This window comes from Mauremys reevesii, linkage group 8 (genome assembly GCF_016161935.1).
Source record: "Mauremys reevesii isolate NIE-2019 linkage group 8, ASM1616193v1, whole genome shotgun sequence".
NCBI classification, from domain to species: Eukaryota; Metazoa; Chordata; order Testudines; family Geoemydidae; genus Mauremys; species Mauremys reevesii.
Window position 1 is genome coordinate 74,012,819 of NC_052630.1, and position 26,554 is coordinate 74,039,372.

The window sequence follows — 26,554 nt, forward strand, 5'->3', positions numbered from 1 at the left end:
CCTTATGATTTATTTAGCTTTTTATTGCTAGCCACTATCTTTACAAAAGAAGAGGCACAATAAACTGTTAAACAAAGTCTAGCATTGTATATTCAAATTTGTTTCACTTCTCAAGGGAAGTGATTATTCCCTCTATTCAGCTCTGGTGAGGCCAAATCTGGAATACTGCATCCAGTTTTGGGCCCCTCACTACAGGAAGGATGTGGACAATTTAGAGAGAGTCCAGCGGAGGGCAATGAAAATGATTAGGGGGCTGGGCACATAACTTATGAGGAGAGGCTGAGGGAACTGGGTTTATTTAGTCTACACAGAAAAGAAGAGTGAGGGGGGATTTAATAGCAGCCTTCAGCTACCTGAAGTGGGGTTCCAATGAGGAAGGAGCTCGGCTGTTCTCAGTGGTGGCAGATGACAGAACAAGAAGTAATGGTCTCAAGTTGCAGTGGGGGAGATCTAGGTTGGATATTAGGAAAAACTATTTCACTAGGAGGGTGGTGAAGCACTGGAATGGGTTACCTAGGGAATCTCCATCCTCAGAGGTTTTTAAGGCCTGGCTTGAGAAAGCCCTGGCTGGGATGATTTAGTTGACAGATTTAGTTGGGGTTGAACTAGATGACCTCCTTAGGTCTCTTCCAACCCTAATCTTCTAAGATTCTATGATTCCCATAAAAAAACTGCTAATTTCAACCATATAATTCAGAATCTAATCTTTTTTTTAAATCTGACCAGATCTGTTATACCCAAAGGGACAATACAGCACGCCTTATCAGTTATACCTTAGGACACAGCTCTGCTAAACACACAACATTTGGATATATTTATAGTGAAAACAAGAATAACTATTATCAAAGAACAGAAATTTAAGTGATAGTGAGGAAGAATATTGGAAACAAATGGTTATGTATAAAACAAAATCATAACCCACTTTCTAGAGACGGCACTTAACTAACAAGTCAGTCTCCTGCCGAAAGAAGCTGATCTCACCCAAAGTTCTCTCTAGTGTTTTCAACCAAGCCTGCCTGAGAGCTCTTTTTCATGAAGCAAACTGCATTCCGCTTACATCGCAGGTGTGGGATGCCAGGGTGTCCTCTTTGTCCCCAAATATACCAGAACACACTTTGGATGTGCACCTCAAGATAGGGTTCCCCTTCTCCCCCAAGGTTTACCTCTTTTTGTAGGCTTCCTTCTAAAGTTTTCCCCCCACCATCAGCTTTTCATTAGCATTTGGCATAGAATGCTAATGGCTGCCCATTGTGAACCAGACAATACTCAGTTTACATGTAAACAGACTGATGGATAAACATCTCTCTCCTGGAGAAAAACCCAATTTTTACCTTTCCTGGTAATCAACGCTCAAGTTTCATAAGAATATTATTTCCAGTTATATATATTATGTAACTCCTTACATAATATCTGCACGTACATTTCACAATTATCATGATGACCAGTGTGACACCAGTTTTTATTTGAGTCTGCACATGACACTCTTTGTTGAACTAGAATGTACATACGAGGTACAGGAGACTCCTATAACCCTTATGCTCCCATTATGCCCTCTGTTGGCATCAAGACGTCTCTGGGTCACAACAGCATCTGGCAAAGTTACAAAAATGTTATAGCAGTAGACAAGAATCTTCTTCAGCTGGAAGGAAATGTCTACATTTTGAGTCACAGAAATAAGATTTTTTTTACAGTTTCATGCTACCCCTCTTGGATATTTCTTTTCACTAGGCAATTTACTCTGGACAGCAGCCTGCTTTGGCAGCAGCATGCTCATCCTATTGATCAGCAACAGCCCATAACTGCATGGCCATCACTGCCACATGCAGGAGACCCAGGAGAAGCCATCACAGTGCTGGGCTTTTTTCCTGATCCTGAAAGAGGTTTAGACTTTTTTCCAGAAAATACTGATTTGTCAAAATTGTCCATGGGAAAGGTTTCAATGAATCTTCTGATTAAACATTTTAAAACATTGAAATTGTCAAAATGTTTCATTTGGAAAATTTTCAAACAAAAGTTCCAGGTTTGGTGCAAAGTGACTTTTTGTTTAAGAACTTACGTTAATTTAAAATTTAAAAAAAAAAGAGAGAAAGGTCAAAACTGAAAAGAAACATTTTAATTAGCCTGATATGAATTATGCAGTGTTGTTGTAGCTGTGTTGGTCCCTAGATAATGGAGAGACAAGGTGGGTAAGGTAATATCTCTCTAAGGTAATAAATCCAATAAAAGATTTTATTTCACCTACCTTGTCTCTCTGATATGAATTTATTTTTTCAGATTATCAGTTCATGAACATTTTTGAGGTTCTGACTTTTTGTCCAGATCAGGATGAGAAAAATTTTGAAATCTCTAAAATTCTCCTGGGATGGGAAAACTGCTTCCTGCCCCATTCTATTTCTGACCAGACAAAATGAGAGAACCAGGCAACATCACCATCTCTATGGCTGTCTCCTGTGCAGCTTGTGAGATGTAACAGTTGCTATGTGCCTAACACAGGCTATGTAAACAATAGACTCTTGTTTGAAAACGACTTGTTTCCTCACTTCGGGGCAATTAGAGAACTAACTAATAGATAAGAATAATACAAATAGTAGACTAGGACTTGCATTTTTCAAGAGACAAATGAAACTGATCTCAAAGTCTTTGAGAAATGCTCTAATTTTAGACCCCACAATTTTTGAGTGAGCTCTAAAAATAGTAAACTAAGTCCCCTCTTGTCTCCCCCTCTTCTTGTTTACAGTATCTTACACTGGGTTCCCACGCTACCAGGGTTACAAAGAATGTCACTTTTTCTTGGCAAGCAAACACATGTGAAATAAAAACATCACATTTATAATGAAAGCAACAGGACTTGGCAATAATGTTAACAGTGTTTTAAAGGGACAGCTTCTGATCTCTGATGTACAGTGCAATGCCTTGTAGCTTCATATTAAATTTTTTTTCTCTTTGTAAGCACGGTTTAAAATGCAGGAGCATTGTAATCTAATATTAGACTACTCAACATTTTCAAAATGGAACATTATAAGAACTAAAAAAAATCAAATTAATTATCTTAGAGTTAAAGCATAAAAACAAAACAATGTAGGCAAAGTGGTAGACAGACTGTCTCTTCTTTTCCTCTTGGGGCAGATTTATTTTTAGTATGGCTTCAGCCACTTCCCTTGGAGTGGCATTTTCTTGGACCCACCACTGCCCCTTGCTAGCTTGAGTAAGGACCTAGCGCTAATTAACTGGGTCCTGAAAAGGAAAGGTACTTAGGCAGCATCTATTCACTGGGAGATGTGGAATTTACCCATGAAGAGGGAAAAGCTGCAGTGCTTTCTTGAGGCACCGAATGTCTGTGCATTTTTATAGTGGTTTTCTCTATTCATGCCTGTCTGTGTTTTGGTAATTCTGCCTTTTCAAACTTTTACACCACTGACTCTGCTGTTCACCCCAAAATTCATCTTATTGTTATTTGTAAGTGTCATTTATTTGCTTTTGATCTAAGTTCTCCCAGACTTGTCTCCCCTCTTATCCTCCTCTGCACCCCCTGCATTCTTTTCTCAGCTGCCTCTATTAGAACTCATTTCTCCAGATATTATCTATAATGATTGATGGTCAATGGCTGTGTTGCTTCTAATATTGCTGACATCAGGCAGGCACACAGACAGACAGACGTGATTTCTGCAGAAGCCTACAAGTCATGAGGTTCACACACAAAAAAATTGAACCCTTCATGTACACAAGCAATTGGTGAAGTTTGCAAGTAGTCCTCCATTTTAGAAATTAATTAAGATAATTCATGTGAGTAAGCAAGCTTGTCAATTTTATTTCTGAAAAGAGGGGAAATTTTTGGCTACTCCCTCCTTGGCCAACCTTCTAAACAATCCTTGTGTACAGGCTCCAGAAAGAATGTCCTACCTGCCACCTTCTGTACTAGAATTAGTTCTTGTTAACAGCCGCTTTTAGCAAAAGAAGGGGGCTCTGTCAAAACAGAAAAAAAAAGAAAAATGAAAGGGGGATAATATTGTCTAGGGTAAAGCCATATGAAACAAACTTCTGTTTGGGAATGAAAGATTATTGCTACTGCATGACAGGCATAATACCCTTACCATTTCCCTTTTCAGTAACAGCAGCTAAATTCTCATAGGACTCAATGTTTATGCTCACAAAAATCAATTCTCTCTCTTTTATTAAAAAATTATGTACAATAAATTGTAGCTACAACACAATCTACATGGTTTAACATACCCTGCTTTGATTTACTGTTCCATTCATAATCTGTTGATGATTAAGCTTCTCAGAAACAATCCACCAGCTATTCTAAGTGATATCAAGTTGTTTGTTTTTAATCTGCTGAAAATCATCCTGTAGACAGATGCATTATTGAAGAATTACATTTTAATTTATTTTCATGCAGTGCCTGTGATGGGCATTTGGATTAACAGAGGATGATAATGTTTCTTTATGCCTCTATCATTCAAATCAGAAATTACCTGCATACACAGTCTCTGATGGTGGTCAAAAATCCTACAAAGAACTGAGAATAGTACTTCTTAATATCACACAGCCCTGCTGCTCATCAATGAGTCTTTTTCTGTGCTAATGCTTTTGTCATGTATATGAAAGTCATTATGTAGTTTAGAAAACAGGAGATGAAGTGAAAGAGGAAGATCAGGGACCTAGGATACATTAATATTCAACCAGCGTCAAAGATATTTCCCTCGAGGGGCTCCTACAGGCCACACTGTTATTACAGTGCCTATCCATTATCTTGTGCTGTACTTGGTATTAAGACAATAATGGACAGAATAGGATTATGTGCAGACGATAGGAAATGTGAAGGCAATTCAGCAAGATAGGAAATGAATGGAGACATGATTCTTTCATCGAAGCCAGGGATGGTTTAGCATAGGGTAAGAGAGAAGATAAATGAAGCAAAATGAAATCTTTATAGGTTAGCCAGGGTAAAATGAATGTTTACATATAATCCTATGAATTTAACCTTTTTGATACAGAATATCATAGCATCTTTCTTTAATACCCAGGGGTATGTGCCTTAGGAGAAGATCCATTTTATTCTAAAAACCTCACTTGATGCAGGGATGGAAGATGACTAGTGCTAATTTGACAGAGGTGGCCTTAAGTAGTGGATGACCTTTTAACTCACTCTAAGAAAGGAGAAATCCTGATTGTTATTTAAAGGTTTCTGCATTTCAACTTCAGGCCCAGAAAACAACAGTCCTGCTCTTTTAATGACATGCTGAAGAACAATACATGCTACATGAGAGAAGGACCCAGCATAACTACGAGAAACATTGATTCTCATGTTTCAATGTTCACATTCTTTTTCTGTTATATACCTGTTAAAGTTAAGGGTTGATTCTCAGAAAGATACACAATTCTGTGACTGATAGTGAGTGACTAAGGCTAATAATTTTGGAAGCCCAGCACTGTGACTGATAGTGAGTGACTAAGGCTAATAATTTTGGAAGCCCAGCACTGTGACTGATAGTGAGTGACTAAGGCTAATAATTTTGGAAGGCCGCTATTACGTTATGATAATGATGAACAAAGACAGGACCAGAGTGTCATTTACAGACACTGTTCTGGCTAATTTCTTTCATACTTTTTAATGAGAATAAGGCACAGATGATACCTACTGACAATAGTACAGTGCCAAAAGAGACACTTTTTGTCCTCTAAAGCAGTGTTATAGTTTATCTTTTTAAATAGTTCTCAATCTTTACATCAATTAGATTAAAATCCAGCAAAACAGATCAGCAGTATGAGAGGATCCTAAAAACAAACCAGATGCCAAAGGGAGAATGGGTAGCTATGCCACAATGAATATAGTGTAGATTCTGTTTCTGACTGGGACTTGTATGGATTTGAGGCAATGGAACGTTGATTAATATATGCTTTACAGAATCTAAATGAAACCAAACATACTTAGTGTCCTCACAAAGCTGTTTTCAGCTGACAAAAAATATTTCCTCAAACAAGACACAGCCCAGGCTTTTAGGAGAATCAAAGCAGAGACACATGGAAAATCATAACACTATTGACCACTGTGTGCATTTTCTTGCAAGTTTGGCCCTGCTACCTACACAAGGTAATAGAAAGCAGGCATGAAGAGAACAAGAAATTAGGACCTCCATCAGCATATGGGCTTCTATGTTATTCTTTGGGATACCTAGCTTTCGTCAGCTGGCCTCCTGTGTCAAAGATGGCTCCATACTGCTCTCTATTGTCTTCTACTTAGTAGCCTCTGAGACAATTTTCTTTTATAGCTTTTTCTTTGTTCTAGGCCCTGCTGTTTGTCCATCATAGGTTTCCTTGGCCAGTACTTCTGTTTAAAGTATACAGTTTATTGATCTTAGTTGCTAATTCTGCTTTGTGACTGAATTCCTTCTCTGGCTTTGCCTCTGCTCCCAGCAGATCTAATTCTCTATTAGCCTCTATCTTTTCAAAGTTGGTGAGATCATGGAAGGACAGTCTCCTATGCTGCCAGCTCACATCCCATCTCATTTGAAGATTTTGTGATGATGAGATATTTTATTTTTTAAAGTTTCTCATCTTGCAGGATTATAGGACAGACAAGATTCTGAGATGGTGTAAACCAGTGTAGCTCCACTGAAGTGAATGCCAGGTTACCTCAGCTGAGGATCTAACCCTATAAGCACCATGCTTGGTTGCCAAATATTTCAAACCTTAAAATGTATGGCAACAGAGTCTGCATGGTCCAGAGGCAATGGCAATTAACAGTCATGGAATATTTTAAAATAGTTAAAGAAACAGTCCTTGGAGAACTTTTATTCATATTTTGGCTCTGTGACTGCCAAAATATGTGCATCAGCCTGTTCATATTAATAAACATCAGGATCATGGTGCTCAACATGTTTCGTCTATGCTTCCTGACAGCACTTTAAAAGTGGTGCTGGCTCACAAAAGAAAGACAAATTATGGGATATGAGGAGAGGAAACATGTGAGTTTCTTAGGGTATGTCTACACTACCAGAGTAGTTCGATTTTACTTAACTCGAATTTGTGGAACCGACCTTACAAAGTCGAACGTGTGTATCCACACTAAGGACAGTAATTCGACTTTGTGAGTCCACACTAATGGGACAAGCGTCGACTTTGGAAGCGGTGCACTGTGGGCAGCTGTCCCACAGTTCCCGCAGTCCCCGCTGCCCATTGGAATTCTGGGTCGAGCCCCCAATGCCTGCTGGGGGAAAATATGTGTCGACTGTCGTCATTCAACCGTCACTCCCGCCCTCCCTCCATGAAAGCGCCGGCGGGAAATCTGTTCGCGCACTTTTCTGGTGAGTGACAGCGCGGACGCCACAGCTCTGCGAGCATGGAGCCTGCTGCAATCATCGCTGCGCTTATGGCCGTTGTCAACTCCTTGCACTTTATCGTCCACCTTTTTCACAGTCAGATGCTGAGAAATCGGGCGAGGAGGCTCCGGCAGCGCGGTGAGGACATGAAGCGTGAGAGTGGCACAGACCTCTCACAAAGCACGGGACCCCGCGCCGTGGACATCATGGTGGCAATGGGTCATATTCATGCTGTGGAACAGCGATTCTGGGCTCAGGAAACAAGCACGGACTGGTGGGACCGCATAGTGCTGCAGGTCTGGGATGAATCACAGTGGCTGCGAAACTTTCGCATGCGTAAGGGCACTTTCCTTGAACTGTGTGGCTTGCTGTCCCCTGCCCTGAAGAGCAAGGACACCCGGATGCGAGCAGCCCTGAGTGTGCAGAAGCGAGTGGCCATAGCCCGCTGGAAACTTGCAATGCCAGACAGCTACCGGTCAGTAGCGAACCACTTTGGCGTGGGCAAATCTACCGTAGGGGTTGCTGTGATGCAAGTTGCCAACGCAATCGTTGAGCTACCGCTCTCAAAGGTAGTGACCCTGGGAACCATTCAGGTCATCATAGATGGCTTCGCCGCGATGGGATTCCCAAACTGCGGTGGGGCTATAGATGGAACTCACATCCCTATCCTGGGACCTGACCACCAGGCCAGCCAGTATATTAACTGAAAGGGCTACTTTTCAATGGTGCTGCAAGCACTGGTGGACCATAGGGGACGTTTTACCAACATCTACGTCGGGTGGCCGGGCAAGGTGCATGACGCGCGTGTTTTCAGGAACTCTGGTCTGTTTAGATGCCTGCAGGAAGGTACTTTCTTCCTGGACCACAAAATAACTGTTGGGGATGTGGTGATGCCTACAGTGATCCTCGGGGACCCAGCCTACCCGCTAATGCCCTGGCTCATGAAGCCCTATACAGGCGCCCTGGACAGTGACAAAGAACTCTTCAACTACTGGCTGAGCACGTGCAGAATGGTGGTGGAGTGTGCTTTCGGACGTCTCAAGGGGAGATGGAGAAGCTTACTGACTCGCTCTGATCTCAGCGAAACCAATATCCCCATTGTTATTGCAGCTTGCTGTGTGCTCCACAATCTCTGTGAGAGCAATGGGGAGACCTTTATGGCAGGATGGGAGGTTGAGGCACATAGCCTGGCTGCTGATTATGCCCAGCCAGACAGCCGTGCGATTAGAAGAGCCCAGCGGGAAGCGCTGTGCATCCGGGAGGCTTTGAAAGCTAGGTTCCTCAGTGAGCAGGGTAACCTGTGACTATTAAGTTTGTTTACAGAGAAGCTGACCCTGCCCCCGTTTCTTTACCCAGTTAATGTTGACTATCCTCTGCAGTTACATACCCCTTTCACCCCGTTCCCCCCCTTCCAACACACGTTTAAAAATAAAATACATGGAACTTTGTTAAGTAACACCGTTTTCTTTAGTACTGATTTCACGGTAAAGGGTTAAAACTGGGACGCAGACTTTGGTGGGTAGGGTGTGTAGTGCTGCAAAGACTGCTTCTAAACTCGAGGAATGACAGGCTCCTGCTCCTAGAGCGGTGCGCGGTGGCGGACTGGTTGTTTCAACGGAGCCTGCCACCCCTCCTTCTCGGGACTCTGTGTGTGGGGGCTATGTGACTTTGTGGCGGGGGAGGACGGTTACAGATCAGCTGCTGCGTGGCTCTGTGATCCAGGAGAAGGACCGCTGCATAAGATCTCTAACCACCCTCTCCCACCACAAAGTCACATAGCCCCCCCAGAACATGAAAACCACCTCCCAGACTGACCAGGGTGCCTAGTGACTGCACTGTGTGTGTGACCTGCTGCTGAACCTGCCCCCGTGTCTGTACCCTGGTAAAGGTGACTGACCTGTCCAATTATGTTCCATTAGATTTGTAAAATACTACCCATTAAAGGCAGAAATAAAACTTATGCTCAAGAGTAACAAAGCAGAAAAGATTCTCCATCCTGCAGCTGATATCAGTTTTGGTATGAAGGAGATATTTTCCAGGCAAGCTGGTATTCTCTGATTTCAGCCCATGATTTTATCATGTAATTTCTTGATGCCTTAAGTTTCATTCTGAAACCCCCCTTTTTTTTTTTTTTTTTGCTTTGATACTTTCAGAAAGTTTAAACTGCAAAACATTTTTAAAGGTAACAGACAATAGTTCTGGGGTGGGGGGAATAGTTTATTTCTTGATTAACTTTCCTTATTTATATACGTCTATACTGTGAAAGAAAACAAAAACACAAATCAATGTCTTTTGCTGCTGAATTCATTGTTTTGATTCCTTGATGCTCTGGCAAACTTTCAAGTATGCCATGGGAGAATTTTAAAAGTGAAGCACTCATTTTGAAGTCACACATATATACACAGAGCTTCAATTTAAACCATTACTGCATACCATATCTTTTCTTTTATAATAATCCATTAAATGCTTTCAAGTATGGAGAAGGAATAGCAACCTGTAGATCCGAATGGAGCCCAGGTGACCTATAAAATACATACTGCCTCACTGCCTGAGTTGTTACAGCTCTCATCTCTAATGGATGGTATTGTTATTTTACCATCCAACCAGCCACACACATCAATTATACATTCTTCTGTATCATGAATCAGCTTCCTAAGGATTTCCTATCTTTTTGCTGTAAAGTGTGTGGGTTTTTTCTTAACCTGTGATCAAAATAAAAGGTTCATATAAAAAAAAGTTATGCTTTTCCATTAAGTGTGTTAATTGGAAAAAACCCTCCCCTGAAAAAACACAGAATATAGATTTTCCAACTATTTCAACCATATGCAGATTGACTGTATATAATTTCTTTATTACACTAAATGTATTAGGCAGTACTTTGTGTTGTAAGTCAGCATTTTTTCTTTTGTTATATTGGTGACTGGCAGCACAGTTATAATTAAATGTCTGTTGCCTTCTCCATTTTATGATGCTTGTAATTCAGCCATCTTAATTGGATTTATCTTGATATATAAATTGACAGTTCAGATGCAAACTTTTTTCTGGGAAAACAATAAATCCCAACTATGGTCTGGAGGGGTAATTTTTTTGATGATGATGATGATGATTTCAGACTATTTTATTTAAATTAGTCTAAGAATGATTTAGCTTTAAAAATTTTGCAGAAATTGTTGCTTTTTTTAAAAAAAACATAACACAATCAAGTGAGAGCAAAATTATGTAATTTCAAAAGGAGGCTAAGCCTACAGTGCAATTAAAATATAAATAATTCCTGAACAGAATTATCTATTGACTAAATACATGAGTGAATGAACCATAGTTCTGCTGAGATGATGCAGTGCCACATCTAAGGGATTCTTAGACATACAGAATATTTGTTAATGAAAAGTTAAGGCAGAGGATTTAAATACAGGAGTGGGAAAATTCCCATGTAGGGTTCCCATTTGCACATATAGAGTATAATTAGGGAGAGATGAAATGGTTTACTAGAATAAGCAGCAGATATCTTTGTCCATCCTTTAAATCATATTAGAAACATTTTAAAATTTAAGACCAAGTCAGCTGAGAACCTTATGGTAGGGTGATTCCAGTCTATCAACACAGCTCCTTTCTGGGGTTCTTTAGCTGCATTAAGGGTCCGATTCTGATCTCTCTCAAACCACTGTAACTAAGAAGTAACTCCATTTAATTCAACTGAGTTATACCACTGTAGGATCAGAATCAGTCTATTAGTGTCCAAAAGACATACTGTAAGTACACATATAAGAATGCAGTATGAAATCATGAAAATTGAAAAATTACTGTTGAACAATGTGCATGTAATTTGATGAGTGATAAGAGATGCACCCTCAAATAGTTCAAAACATGTAGCATTTTAATGGCTTGATCACAAACCATATGCTGTAAAGAAATATTTACTCCAATATATACATGCAAGAAAGAAGTTATGGCTGACATGGTCCACTTCAGTGAAAGTGTGCTCACACTTCTGTGTTTATATTAACAACCTGAACTTTGCATTGATCCAGCAGAATCCTTTGTTTTTAAATTCCGTTTCCTCCACTTTTTGCAAAGTCTCTCTTCACTGGTCATGCATGCAAAAAGTATTGTGTTTTGTCAGTTGCAACATTAGGTCCCACTCCTGCAAACACTTGCACCAGGCAAAGTTCAAGAAAGTAAATGGGTCTACTCAAAATAATAAGCAGAGCTGGGCAAATAATGGATTTTTCAGTTCACTGGCAATTCCAATCAAAATGGGTCAAACAAAATGTTTTGTTTTAATTTTGAGCAGTTAACATTTTTTAATGATTTCAAAATAATTAAAGGAAATTGCAAAAGAAAAATTGTTTTGAATCAAAACTTCTAAATGTATCATTTTGAAACAGCCAAAATGAAGTGTTTTGATTTTGTTCCTGAATTTTAATTTGATTTTATTTTTAAATGAACAATTTGGCAAAAGTATCACAAATTTGCAAAATGTTTCAGACTCACCAAATCTGCATTTTTCATCAAAAAAGTTTCAGTTGAAAGTTTTGTCCTGTTTTATTAATACGTGCAACAAGATACTCACTGAGACTTGCTCTACACTAAATAGCTTCAGAATCCAGGATGTTGCAAACATATCCACTCATTGACAAACAAAATTATTCTAATATGCCAATAACAGCCCACTGGTTAGTGATTCCACATACACACCTCCTCTACTCCAATCTGACCTGATAACTACTGACACTCCTCCCATCTTTAGGCAGTTTTATCTAGCCTTCTGGAATGCTCTAATTCTAAGACATCTCTGCACCTTACCAAAGTTGCAGAGCTAGTGAGTGTCCCAATTCTGGTCTCTCTCACTGCACTCTCTCAGGTATCACACCTTGTGCCTTTATCTATCCTGGAGTGGAATTATGCAAATTCTCCCACACTTAGACTGGGCTCTGAGCTACAGTACCCTATGTATCAACTGTGCTCCTGTGGGTCCAGCTAAGCTCAGATCCTTGTGGTTCCTCCCTTTGGGGACCTGGGACAAGTGCTGTATGGTGATCAGAAGCCTGCAAACAAAGTATTGTTTATTTCATCAGTAGGAACAAAGCGTTAAAATGGATATTAAAATAAACAGTCTTCACGTCTATCTTATGTACAGGCTTTCTATCTCTGGATAGTAAGCTAGGCAGGCTTAACTTCTTCAATCACCCTAGAGGGTCCCTGTCTCAGGCTTGTTTCTCTGAACAACTATTCTTTTCAAACTGCCAGAGCTCTTTTGTTTTTCTGCATTCCCAGCTTTGGCCCTTCTGGACTAAAATTAGTTTTGAAAGTTGGGAGGTGGGGAAGGAGGTAAAAGCTCTCCTCTAAGCACACTGCCTCAGAGATCCCATCGCTGCAGCCCGTCCGGCCCCGCCAGCCTCACACCACACTCTTCAAAGCTAACTGTTCGGGCATTGTCCTTTAACATCTCTCAAGTGTTCACTAAGAAATGGCTTATCTTGAACTATTCTTTTCCCTTCCTCCTGGTTTTTCCTTATAATCTCTATTTAACTAAGCCAATATATTCATACAGTAAACAGCAATATTCATAAATTATTGCAGAGCAGGTCCAAATCCTGGGAGGCCATCTGGGCCCTGGCTCAACCACCTTTTTCCAGGCCAAAGCTGACTAGCACTGCAATCCCATGTGCCAGGTTGCAATGCCATTCACTCAGATTTGGCCTGACTGCCCTTTATCATGATAGGGGGTGGCCAGGCCAAATTTAAGCCAGTGGCGTTGAAACACCACAGGGTCCGAGTGCCACTCAGGTTTGTGGCAGGTCACAATGCCACTCACTCAGATTTGGAAGGAGTGGGTATAGGGGTCCGTTGGCCAGGGGTCAGGCTACTGGTTGGGAGAGGGGAGTCACCTGAGAGGGAAAAGGGTCACGTAGGCAGGAGGGATCCTAGGACACAATGCAGCCCCTGCTGAACATACACTCTCTCTCCAGAAAAGTGCTATCTTCACATGCTCCGGGGAGAGAAAGGAAAGGGAGATCCCACCTACCTAATGATGAGAGCTCCATTCTCAGGTATGTCACAAACATACCAGAATCAACTCCCTGCCTCCAGCTTCTTATTGAAACTGATATACCTGCCTACTCCTTTCCCTCTCTACTCTTTTGGTCTACTGTACCAAGTCACACGTTTCTCTAAACAGCTTAAATAATGCAGTTAACTAAATGGCTGAACAATTTAAAGTACAGTGAAATGCATTTGTTGTGAAATTTCTTGTTTTAAGCATGTAGCATAGGTGCATCTTCTTTAAAGTTTAGTCCTATGAGCAGAGTTAGAGATGGAACGGCAGCCATAATTCTGAATTTCCTTGTTTCGGTTGGTTACAGCTAGATCCTTTAAAGTCAGTGAATCAGATCTACATAGCTCACGTCCATTCAATTATTTGAAAATTGGGGGGTTAATTTTATTTTTAACATAGATTTTTAGATTGTTTTTTTAGGGTTAACTCTATTATAAATAAGTCTGCATACATGCAAATGCTGTTTCTGTAGATATAATTTCATAAAGCAAAACCATCCACACTATCTTTAGCAGTGAAATTCAAGTGGCAAGTGTGACAAGCAAAGAAAAATGAATGCAGTTAACTTCAGCCATCCCTGCTCATCTGAAAGCTTATGTCAGTTTCTAAATAAGCTTTTCATTTTTCTGTTCAGTCTGCTGATCTTTGTTGATTTACAGCATGAATAAGCATGGCACATTGCAACTTGTATAGTATATTTTCCTAAATAATAAAACATTTATTGCAGACCCATCAAGCTTGCTAGTGGCTTTGAATTATTATAGCAATGAAATGCCATGTTAACAACTCATTTACATTGTTGCAGAAGACTCTACGTTAACACTGTAAGTAATTTAGTTCTATCTAGGAAAGAGAGCTTCCAAAAATATATCCAATGCTGATAATAAATTATAATCTGACACCATTTACTCTAATCATTCTTTTCTCCCACATTGGGTTATTTCCACCCAATACCACACCAAATCAGCAGCAAGATGCAGAAAATGGGATGCCTTTAAAAGATATATCACTGCTAGTAGGCTAGGATACCAACTAGCAGGGTCATTATCACCTAGCCCCTGGGATTCCATCAGTAAACCACCAAGTTTTGGGACATGTGTTTGATGTAAGAGGAAAGAGGGTTATTAGAGAAGAGACAGAAGAGTATTTCCTTAAGAAGCAGATAGCATTTTTTGTCTGGAGGGAATATGATATATGAGTGTGGGTAAGAGAAGGATGGTCATATGAAAGGAAAGGGTACATTGTAAGGAGTTGGGAAGGTTTTATTGTTATGGGAAGGGAAGAGTTTATTGATTTGAGGCTGTAGCTATTTTTACTGGCTCAATTCAGTGAGGTGAGTAGTGATATATTTGAGATACTGAAGGTCTGATTGTGTAACATATGGAGACAGGGGATACTATAGGTGCAGTTAATTTTCTGTCTCTATAATAGTGTGCACTCACCTCTCACGAGGGCAGAATGTAGTGGTGAATCCCCCAGCCAAGTGTCACAGTCTGTATGTGAGATAAAAAAAATCAACCCCCTTCCAGGATATACAGTAAATCCAACAAGGGGGCCTATCTCAGCACCCTCTGTAAGGTCCCTTTATCTGCAGCCCAAGCCAAACCCAGGAATTTTTCAGCCCCAGAGCCAAGATCCTGGCCAGTTGTGTGTGTTTTATCCCTGAATAGACATTGCCTTAGTTTCCTCTATAGCCTCTTGAGATTAACCATATTCTTTCAAAATCTTTCTTGTTTGACTTCTGTTCCAACTCAACCCACTCTAATTGCTCAAATTCTAAACCAATAGTGTGCAAACCTTTAGCTCAACCTAAAGATTCCAGAACTTGAATCCTACCTAAACGAACTCAGTATCACCAATGCCACAGGTTAAAATGTCTCAGGCATGCATGTTATCTCCATCAACATGTGTTTATATATCACAATAACAAACAGCCTCTGTGAGTGGTAACAATAGGTAGTGAAGTAGAAGCAGTACAATAAAAACTGATAATAGTGTCCCATTTGTTAGAGAAATATACCACATTCTAGATTATATTATCGTTACAGTAAAATCTGCCTTAGAGACCACCTGTCACAAGCGACTACTTGCAGAGGCCACAAAACACCACTGCTCTCTGGTGTGGAAACCTTTGAAGAGAGAGCACCTCTTACCAGCGATCACTTTTCCTAAGTCCCAGGAGTGGTCACTCTTGGCAGGTTCTACTGTACTCTGAAAACTGTATAGTTGAAAAACTACAACCTAGTGACATCTAATGGGTTAATCTGGCATAATTTCAATGTCTCTTCCATGTGAATACTCTCCTGCTTAATTTCAAATTACCCTGTTCAAAAAATTATTTGAACAGTAAGGCACAAATAAGTGAGCATTATTGTTTGCTGGTTGACTAGATAAGCAGTTAAACATCTAGAGGTGAAGTGGAGGACAATTAACATACTAGCCCTCTCAATTATCATACAATGCCCACTTCTCAGGGAATTAGAGCTATTATGATCCGCTCCGATGAATAAATAAGTATTTTAGCCCTCAAAGGGTAATACAATAGTCTTGAAAATCTTTTTATGAGAGTGTGGCTTTATCAGTTATATTTTACAATATAAACCCTGGTTGTGTATAAAAGGATAAAGATTGCTGACGAGTTTGTAATTTTAATTTCTGTTCTCGTATTACTATGCTGCACTTCTCCTATACTCCTACTCTAAATGTTGTTTATCAAACCAAAGGAAAAAAGACTTGTTTTTGGCAGTCTACTCCTTTTATAAAATATTATCAGCAAAAAATAATATTTACCTAAAGATATAAATAGTGAATTCAGTTGCACAAATTCTGCATTAATTGTTTCCCAATATAATGAACACCCTGTGAAAGTAATGTCTTAATGATACTCAGCAACACTCAAGAGTCCCTCAAGTTGAAAAATTCAAGGGTAACTCAAGCACAGCTTCAAAGAGAAAGGAAGATGGAAAGAGGATATTTCTTTGTGTACTGAATTTCATACAGTCTAGTAGGGCATTTGTTTGTATTCAGTGTTTACAGAAAATGTTCTTCCTGGGACATTTTGACCCAAATTCTTTGAATCTTTATCAACAGAGTCGCTGATTTCCTTTTCAGCTGCCAAGTTTGAGTTTCATAGTCATCTTCCCAGCAGAACAAAACTAAATATATGATCATTTTAAAGAAGCCTGACTACAAAAGAAAGCTTTAGAGGACCCAAACAGTGGACCATATGTGAAATCAAATGGGCAAGCCATTAGCATCAGCTGTGAACATATTGTACCAACTGGGAATGAAAATAAAACATTCAACAACCAACTGTTATAAATCTGTAAATAGTCAAGCTAATTTCTATTGGTTCCAAAAAATACATGAGTAGGGCTACTCATCAGGGCCCCATTGTCCTGTTCATAGGTAATGTGGCATATTTGTTTCTAAAAAACCTGAAGAGTTAGAGAGACTTGGTACAAAAGTCAGTTTTTGTATGTTAAAAGACTCTTGGGATTTTTGAAACTGTATCCAAAGATTACAAAGCAAGGAGACATGAAATACTGAATTATTTTGATGCAATTTTTCTATATACAATTCCCCATTGCACATGATGCAAAGAAACTGGCAAAGAATATTAGAAAATTTGTAGCAAGCATGAAACTACAGAGAATCTGTTCTGTAGCTGGCAAGTATACTCCTACCTACTAGTTGCTTCACATTTAATAATGCATGTTGTGAACAGATGGATAGAATGTCAATAAGGCTTTCTATATCATCAGTGGTAATGAAATACTGGAGTTTGAATGCTTAATAGCAGAGAAAACAAAAATCCTGGAAGAAATTTGTCAATGTCCTATATGCAATACTTTAGCAGTGCTTTAACACTGTTGGTGTGAGGCCATGTATTTCTTCTTTCATCCTCCCACAAAAAGTTAAGAGCAAATACCCTGAGTCAGTCAACTTGACTAATAAGTAGTAGGGCAACATCATTCCTCCTTTTTCTTTTTTCCATTTATCAGTGCAAGAGGAGCTAAGGAAAAGTCAACAGCAAACCTTGCAGTTCCAATCTGATTCAGAAACCTAGTTGTGAATCATCTTTTTAAAAAAAATGCTTCTCATTTTAATTATCTGGAATAAGGAGTAAATATTGTTAATGAAATCTGTGGAGGGTATAAAAATGGAAAGGTGTTGCAAACATTGGTAAAGAAATATTATATATGGGAGCCTCAAGAGATTAGACACAGACAAAAGAATCAAAGTTAGAGCCATCTTGAAAAAAATGTCAGCTAAAGCTTGTGGGGAAAATAATCTGAAATAGTCAACAGGGAGAAAAAACCTTGGAAACAGCAATTCTGAAAGATATCTAGAAATAAGAAAGTGCAGAAAATTAGGTGAGTTTTCATTGTAGTATGGATCCAACAGACAATGCAATATATGGTAGCATGTGCAAAAGACATCATGTCACTTAGCAGGGAGAGAATATTTCTTCTCTATACACCTCTGTTGTGACCCCATCTGGAATCAAGGCTTGAAAAATCCAATTGCCAGTGTAGGGGAGATCCACAAAAGTGCTTTTAACAACATTATTATAAACTTAATATAGTCAAGTCATTACAAAAGTGTTTGCACCTTTTCTGAATATTAAGGCACATCTACAAAAATGTTACCTCCAAGATGCTTGGAAATATAACAATACACATGTTTAGCTAGTTATGTTACAATATGTGCAAATTATATTTTAAAAAATCCAGAAGGGTTCTGCTTCTATCTCCCAATGACAAGCAAACATCAAGATAGGCCATGTAAGCCAGTCATGTTTTAACTGTAAAAAGGAATGCAATATATATTATCAGAGCCATCAATCTAGGTTATAAAGTGGGCCTATGCTTCACTGTTTCATGCTTTTCTTTTCAAAGACAACCCTGAGTTTAAACCCACATAAATAATTTGAGAAATATACTTATTGAAATTGATTTCTTTTGTAAACACACAAGTCTTCATTCTTTAAACTGGGAGAACATTTATGATGGGAAATATTTTGCAGAAGATATTGCTCTCTTCCAATTCATATTTCCACTTATAAGTGAAAACCTTTGTTGTTTTTCAAATGCTTAAGATGGTATACGCTTTTTTTAAATGGTATACTTGCAAATATTCTGTTATATCAGATGCAAGCCTTCATATAATAACTGCCTGATATTGTTATATGAACAGTAAGATATTTTGATGAATAGCAAGGTCATTGGATGCTAAACTAATTACTAACATAGAAAGACCTTTTATTATAGGATATTTATATTTATAGAAGTTAACAACTTTTAGTTATTTCAGCTAAAAAGAGTTGTTTGATTTTAAAAGACTTTTGAGAGCTAAAACTTTTGTATAAAGAAGAGGTGTTTGGACTTTTGAAAACAGAATTTCATTTCCTGTCAAACTAATAAAATTGAAAGAATATCTCAGAAAACAGACAACTTTTAAAGTTAGTTTTAACTCCCATTTAATTATCTGGATAATTCCTGCCACAAGAAGAACAAAGGCAATTAAAGCAATGTTGAATATTCATTAAACAGACTGTATATTCAGGAGCTGAAAGCATCACCAAAGCCAACCAAAGAGTGACAACAACCAATTTGAATCAAAACAAGCCTGAAAGAGATATTTTCTCCTATAATTTCAAGAAAATAGGAAGAATATAAAAGACTCTGAAGTGAGCACCCTACACATACACCCTCTTCTACTCTGCTTAGACAGTAAGCACTCCACGACTCATCTGGTCCATCTCTACAAGCAAGTTGCCACAGATAGATAAGACAAATAGACGAGACTCAAGAAAAAAACAACCCAAGGAAAACCTACCACAACTTCAGCATGGATTGCTGAAAGAAAGTCAGCTAAACATTACAAAGGATTAGATTTAAACTCTTGTAATTATTTTATTGGGATCTGACAATGTTCTAATTATAATGTTATAATTAAAGTTACTAACAGTTTCTCTCTCTCCTCATTCTATCTTTAGTGGATGGCCCCTACTACCAAAATGTTTAAGCACCTCACCATCTTTATCCTCACAACAGCTCTGTGAGGTAGGAAATGAGTATTATCCCCATTTTACAGATGGGGAACTGAAGCACAGATAGACTAGTTTACCCAATGTCATGCAGGAAGTCTGTGGCAGAGCCAAGAATTCAGTCCATGCCTTACAAATTCCAGATTTGCACTTTACCTGCTGGATTATCCTTCCTCTATAGTCACCTCAGCATTCACCACAGCCATTTGGAACCCTCTGTGCAAACTGACAAGAATGAGGTCAATTTCATTCTGCTGATGCTTGGGAAAGCCAGGAGAAGAAGCAAAAACAGGGATTAGAAATATCCACTGGAAAGGAGGACCAAGAAATGGAGCTGAGCAATGATAGAAACACTCCCCGCCCCCTCAAAGCCAGAAAACTGGAGAAGGGACACAGTAGCAGAGAACCCCTACCCACTCTCACAGTAACCAGAAGGGCTGTGGCTTCAGAATGGGATGAGGGGAAGGGGAGGGCTTCCCTTAGAACAACCAAAGTCAGGTGGTTTGAATGATGAAGGCTTCAAATCTATCAGACTCCTACTAGCCAGAGACTCACATGAAAAATGGAGCCCAGAGCAGGACCAAGGGACAGCACTCCAAAGGAAATCCTAGCACAAGATCTTGAGGGTATTTTAGTAGGTTTAGGTCTTAGACTAGAGGAGGTTGGGTAATTCTTTTCAAAACTAGAAGGATATGGACAAACTGGAGAAAGTTCAGAGAAGAGCAACAATTTAAAGGAGGATGTAATAATCCAGGAATATTTCAAGGGTGTAAAAACCAAGAGGTATAACTAGGAGTAATGGAAATAAAGCTTAGGCTGAATATTGCATCAGGAAAAACTCTTCCTGACAATGAGATGTATTAGGCTGTGGAACAATATCCTAAGGAAAGGAGAGAAAACTTTCACTTGGTATTTTAAAATCTAGAGTTGACATAGAACATTTTTAGATGCTATCTGAAATAATCCCACACTGGCATAAAAATGGACTGGATGATGAAATAGGTCTTTTCCTCTCTCTAATATTTGATGCTATGGGAACCCATCCTAAGTGATTCAACAAGTTATCATAATGCTCATTCTTGAATTAATATGATAAACAGCAAGATTATAAAGATGACAAAATTGGAATTCTATTTTCAATAAAGCATTTGAAGTATTGGAAAGTGGACACTCCTTAGATGATGGAAGTTCTTCAAAGATCTGCCAAATATGCCCCCAACACAGGGCAGCATTTAAGCATGCGATTAATTTAAAGCATCTGGTTAATTCCTACTGATTTCAATGGGAGTTAAGCAGGAACTTAAGTGCTACTTGTCCTTAATAAAGTGATCTCCAGAATTGGGGCCTATATGAAAAATCAAGAATACAGAGCTCTTCAGAGAAAGATTTCCTAAACATACCATGTGAAACAGTGGCGGCTCTAGACATTTCGCCGCCCCAAACAGGGCGGCATGCCACGGGGGGCACTCTGCCGGTCACCGGGAGGGCGGCAGGCAGCTCCGGTGGACCTCCCGCAGGCGTGCCTGCGGAGGGTCCGCTGGTCCCGCGGCTTTGGTGGACCACCAGAGCCGCAGGGACTTTTTTGGGTGTCCGAGTTTTATAGTTTTATAGTTTCACATTCATTACCACCTTGACAGACAGCCAGTGTGTATTCACAAGACCATGGCCTATTTAACGCAGTGCTATTCCTTTCAAATGAATGGTACAGACATATATGTATCCATATGCAAAGAGAAGTCCCTTTTTGTTGGACAGATTCACAGGTATCATTAATCAGCACAACGCTGTTTGATGTCATCCTGTTAAACATACAATGGAAAAGATGCTGAAATTGCTTTAATAGGTATAGGGTGACCAGACAGCAAGTGTGAAAAATTGGGATGGGATGGGGGGTAATAGGAGACTATATAAGAAAAAGACCCCAAAATCAGGACTGTCCCTATAAAATCAGGACATATGGTCACCCTAAATAGGTATTGTGGCAAATTGCTGGCACTATTATGATGGGTCTCGTGCTTTCTCTTCTTTGGGGGGGAGTTCAGGGCACCATTTCTTGCCCCTGAATTGGAATATTAATTGCCCCACTAGTGTTCTTGAGGAGGGGAGTGGAGAGGGAGGGACCTGGGCCCACCCTCTACTCCAGGTCCCAGCCCAGGGGCCCTGAGGATAGTGGTGAACCACTTGAACTGGCGGTTCCTTCCCCTGGGCTACTTCCCTCTCCTGCCCTTCAGCTTGTGGGGGGCTTCCTGCCCTCCCTCTGCACAAGCCAGGTACCCCTTACCTAGGGTCTTGGACTTCTTAGCCCATTGCAGCACTCCTCCAAACTTTCCTCTGCTTCTCTTCAAACTGTTCTCTGCTCCAACTCCTTCAAATTGTTCTCTGCTCCAATACCAATCCTTTCTGCTCCAACTCCCACACTGTCTGACTGAAGAAGGGGTTTTTATCATGTGACTGACTGCAGGTGCTCTAATTGGCTTCAGGTGCTCTAGTTAATCCATAGCAAACTTTCTTCCCCTTACAGGGAATAAGGCTCCCTTCTAACACTCTCCTGCTGCCCTCTGGCCATGCTGTATCACAGTATATTGGAAATTTATCTGTATTTTTGTCTTGACACTACTCTCTCTGACTGTATTTTTCCCGGTCAAACATTAATACTTAGCATATACCATATATAGCACTTTTCATCCATTTTTAGGGCATTAAAGATGAGTAACTATCATTCTTCCTCATGTTACAGATAGAGAAATTGAAGAGTGAAGTGGCCTGTCCAAATTCTCACAACAAATCAGTGGCAGAGCCAGGAAGAGAACCAGGTACGCCTGACTTTGTCCTATTCCAAATCCGCTGGACTAATTTCACTGAATGACAGCATTGTGGTAGTGCCTGGGGGTAGCAAGACCGCTGAGTTGCAAAAAGTTCTAGGAGGATCATAGCTAGAGCTGCTCAGAGAAAGGTAATTCTGTTTTGTGGAGGGTTTTGAAATTTGATTTCATTCCAATTCTTAATGAAGCCAAAAAAATTGAAATTCTCTACAAAAAGAAAAGGAGTCCTGGACCTGTGACACTCTGTCTGACAAGGAACATGGAAGTCCTTGGGTCTCTGACTCCAAATCAGTCCACCAAGTGAGCTGGCAGAAAACTAGGCAAGTTTTGAAAGCTGCAGGACAGGCAGAGTTCCATCTGACTCTGCCTAGATTTTCTCACAACTTTGTTGAAATTAAACCATCTCTGAGACTTGTTTTCTTTTTGACAAAATTGGCAAATTCCAATGAAAAAATGTTTTGCCAATTTTTTCCGACCAATTCTAGTTACACTCAAACTGGTCTGTTTCTCTCTGACTAGACGAGAAGAAAGTCCCAATATTTTCTGTTGAAACATCAGGTTAAGTGTTTGAGTATGAAAAATGTTTGAGGATAATTTTGATAGTGCATAAGAATCAGACAATGAAAGAGATTTGGCCCAAAAGGGAAACTGAGCCACTTCATTGTCCAAGCTTAAAGGAATAAAAGAAATTAAACAGCCTCAGTAGTGAAAAGTACATTTGACTTTTCGAATGAGATTTTCAAAGCTACCTAGGGCATTTAGATGCCCAAAAAGCACTGAAATAAATAGACCATTAAGAAAATCTCAACCTTAAACTTCTGTCAGTTTGAATAATGTAAGGTGATACTAGTAACATAGGGATACTTTAAAAAGAACAATTTCCTCTGTGATAGAAGAGGTCTATTGCAGGGTCTATTGCAGCCAATCAGAAATAACCACTAGGGGAGGGCTGGTACTATTACTTGTAGTTGATGTTCTGCTAGAGAAGGGCATATCTAAATTGTAGTCAAAATTCCAAAGGAATCTTGCAGATGAAAATACTGTTCTTCCCTACTAGTGCATAGGCCCCTACCTGCCACACCCCAGGCTTGAAGTAGTAATAACAAACAACAAATACATGACAGGTTTCAGAGTAGCAGCCGTGTTAGTCTGTATCTGCAAAAAGAACAGGAGTACTTAGTCTCTAAGGTGCCACAAGTACTCCTGTTCTTTTAACAAATACATAGTTTTCATCATCAGCACTCCCACTATAAAAATTGTTCCAACACCGCTGGCTGAATCAGTGTTTCATGGTGGCCTCCCTGACCACAACCCCTACCCACGCAAAGCTGATGCCCCCTCTTCAAGGGGTATTACAGGCATATTTCATGTAATCTGCAGGTGAATATAATCCATATTTTATCTTCCCTTTGGAGACCCTCTTCAGGAACTTAAGTCATAGAAAATTTTGGATAAGTGGAGAATTAGAACCTTTTGCAAGAGAAGTGATTGAAGGCCAACACGCATGTGAATAAGGATGACCCGGTGGATACAGCGTACCTGGACTTTCATAGAATCATAGAATCATAGAATCTCAGGGTTGGAAGGGACCTCAGGAGGTCATCTAGTCCAACCCCCTGCTCAAAGCAGGACCAAACCCAACTAACTCATCCCAGCCAGGGCTTTGTCAAGCCTGACCTTAAAAACCTCTTTCAGAAAGCCTTTGACAAGGTCCCACATCAAAGTCAATTAAGCAAAGTAGGAAGCCATGAGATAATAGAAGGTCTTCTCATGGATCAGTAGCAGGCTGAAAGATAGGAAAGAAAGGGTAGGAATAAATGGTCAGTTTTCACAGTGGAGAGAGCTAAATAGCCTGGTCCCCCAGAAATCTGTTCTGGGCCAGTGCTGTTCAACATATTCACAAATGATCTGGGGAAAAAAAGGGTAAATAGTGAGATGGCAAAGTTTCCAGACAATATAAAATTACTCAAAATATTTAAATCCAAAGCTGACTGCAAAGAGTTACAAAAGGATCTCTCAAAACCGGGTGACTGGGCAACAAACTGACAGATGTAAGTTACTTGTTAATAAGTACAAAGTAATACACAGTGAAAGATATAGTCACAACTACACATACAAAATGATGGGGTCTAAATTAGCTTCTCCCATGCAAGAACGATCTTGGAATCATCGTGGATAGTCCTCTGAAAACCTCTTCCCAATGTGCAGTGGCAGTCAAAATAGCTAATTGAATGTTAGGAACCATTAGGAAAGGTATAGTATGACAGAAAATACCATAGTGCCACTATATAAATCCATGGTACCTTTTCACTTTGAATACTGCATACAGTTCTTGTCATCCCATCTTGAAAAAGGAATATTAGAATTGGAAAAAGTACAGAGAACAAAAATGATTAGGGGTATGAAACAGCTTCAATATGCAGAGAGACTGTTCAGCTTAGAAAAGAGACTGAGGAGGGATATAACAGAAGTCTATAAAATCATGAATGGTGTGGAGAAAGTGAATAAGGAAGTGTTAGTTACTCCTTCATGTAACACAAGAACCCGGGGTCACCCAATGAAAATAGGCAGCAGGTTTAGAACAGACATGAGGAAGGACTTCTTCACCCAATGCACAGTCAACCTGTGGTGCTCATTGCCAAAGGATGTTGTGAAGACCAAAACTATAACTGGGTTCAAAAAAGAATTGTGTAAGTTCATGGAAGATAGGCCCATCAATGGCTATTAGCCAAGATGGTCAGGAATGGAACTCCATATTCTGGGTGTCCCTGAATCTGTGACTGCCAGAAGTTGGGACTGGATGACAGGGGATGGATCACTCGATAATTGCCCTGTTCTGTTCACTCTCTTTGAAGCATCGAAGACAGGATATGGGACTAGATGGACCATTGCCATACTAGGTCAGACCATTCTTATGATCTTTCCCTCCCCCAGATCTCACCATGTCCATTACAGCCTTGCCACCTGGCTCCCCCCTGCACTGAATCAGCATTTACCCACTTCTGCCTTCACCTTCTTTTTGTCCTCATGCCCTTTCTTCTTCCCCTCCCATCCCTCTTATTCCCCACTCCTACAATAAAATTTTGGTAGTTTTTTTTTATTATTATTTTGCTAGTTTTACAGGTGTTGCATCATCCCCTGCTGCACTAAATTGACACTTCTAAAAGTAGAAGCCTTGGAGTGACTGACTAGAGCCATTGCATGCAGAAGTGTCAATTTAGTGCAGCAGGGGATGGTGTTGCAGCTGCAGAAAGAGAAGAGAGGCCTTATTTTACGGGTTTTTTTAAATGGTAAAATGTTAGAAGGGAGGGAAGGCAACAAAACAAATAAGAAGGGGGGGAATCAAAAAGGGAGTTGAGAAGAGAATGGAAAATGGTGAGAGAAGAATAAGTGCAAAGAAATAATAAAAATGGTCTATGAATAGGATGGAACCTTTTTTAAAATCTGGAATTTCTATTAAGTTAAAAATGTATCATGTGCATATTTCACACAATACTAATCTTCTACTTGTTTGTCTGTTTTAGAGGAAGAAATCTGACCCGCAAAACTTGGTTTACTACTCAAAATTGTTGACTATGTGCTGTGGATTTTTTCTATTATAAGATTATAAGCAGGAATACAGTCCAAAGAAGGGAAATGAGGGTGGGGGTTTATGGCTCAATTTTCATTGCAGCACCAAAATATGAGACCTAAAATCATGCATTTCAATATTGAGATCAGCATTTATGTACATAGATGCCCATTTTATGCAGTGAATTCTTGAATGTCCAAATGCAAGATTTGGTTGTATTGTTAAGGTGCCCACATCTGAAACTTAGGTTTAGAGTACGTGCAACTACCACCATGAAAAAAAAAAAGAAAAAAGAAAATAAATTGAAAGAGGAGACCAAAAGCAAGAAGGGGGAAATTAAATAAAAAATATATTTTAATAAATATTTCAAACACTAAATAACATTGTTTTTATTTAAAAAAATAAATAGGGTTGGTCTTTGTAAAATTAGTATAGTAAATTTAAACATGTCCTTACTGTAGTAGATAAATGTGACTAGAATGTATACCAAGGGTAGGCAACCTATGACACGCATGCCAAAGGCTGCACGCAAGCTGATTTTCAGTGGCACTCACACTGCCCGGGTCCTGGCCACCCGTCCAGGGGGCTCTGCATTTTAATTTAATTTTAAATGAAGCTTCTTAAACATTTTAAAAACCTTATTTACTTTACATACAACAATAGTTTAGTTATATATTATAGACTTATAGAAAGAGACCTTCTAAAAACATTAAAACGTATTACTGGCACGTG